Source organism: Penaeus monodon, chromosome 22 (genome assembly GCF_015228065.2).
Source record: "Penaeus monodon isolate SGIC_2016 chromosome 22, NSTDA_Pmon_1, whole genome shotgun sequence".
NCBI classification, from domain to species: domain Eukaryota; kingdom Metazoa; phylum Arthropoda; class Malacostraca; order Decapoda; family Penaeidae; genus Penaeus; species Penaeus monodon.
In genome coordinates this window covers 6,678,304-6,679,592 of record NC_051407.1, presented here as the reverse complement: position 1 = coordinate 6,679,592, position 1,289 = coordinate 6,678,304, and positions in this window count along the sequence as shown.

The window sequence follows — 1,289 nt, the reverse complement described above, 5'->3', positions numbered from 1 at the left end:
AGTGATACACTTATAATTTTTTTTCCTGTTACTTATCTTACGTATGTTCTTCACCAATCAAGCTTAGGCAAGATCTTTTAATTCGAGGCACACAAATGTGAGAGAAAAATGAAACAGTGAGTTATGATCTTAATTTACAAAAGATGAGGTCGATGGGCTGCACTAACTGATACAGGATTTAGAATTTTTATACCTTGTTGGAGTGTGTATTTACAACAGAATAACAAAAATAATTTTAAAATAATCCACTGATAACTGCATCTCTTGTTACTGCAAGGGTAAATCAAACTGATTGAGTTTTAGTAGTGATATGATATATTTTAAAATGTTGAATTACACATATAATATGTAATAATTCAATTTGGAAATCACATTCATGTCATCTGTTGTACTATAATTTAGAGCCTTATTTTATATAATGGAGATGTTCCCCTTTCTTTGTAAACAAGAACTGATAATATATATAAGATATTTGTTTGGATTTAATTATCAGTTATTTTCATGGTAATGTTAAGGTCCACAAATTATCTACTTCATCACTGTACCCAGACCATAGGAATAAAGATAAATCCATAGTATATTTTCACCAAGCGTTGTCATTTCAATAAGTCTTATCATTTCTCAATAATAAATCCATAGTATATTTTCACATAAGCCTTATCATTTCCTTGTTCCAGTTACTTACAATGAATCATATCTTAAAAATCATGCTTTGGCATATGCAAATCTATATTAAAGACAAATAAAGTAACAAATTATAGGTTTCCCTCTCTCCTGTGAATCACTAATTGATCTCGAATAAAAATTAAAATCACGTCGATTAGCGTGGTCATAACTGATAACACAAACCGGAATTTCACTTAAAAATAATAATTTTTTCCCAATATTAATGAATGAAAATATACAAGTTCTACTACACTATTATGGTAATTGCTTATACTATACTCTTGTGCACTTATAAAAATATATTCGTAGCTCCTTATGTACATAAATATGCACATGCTGACGAAGTGAGTCATCACTGGTTTCTATGTTGGTTCAGGAATTTACATACTTTTCATGCACGTCCGCCTTTCTTGAGATATGAAGACGATTTGCTGGTTTTTGCATCACAGATAGATTATTTCCCTGCACAAGAAATAAGCAAATCCCATGACAAGATCACAAAACGCGTGTGCTTGTGTGTACTCCCAAAACACCATACGTTATGCAAACGTTTAGTTTTATTTTACATGGTTACTTGATTCTACTAAATATAATTGGATGAGAAGCAGAAAGAGGAAACGACA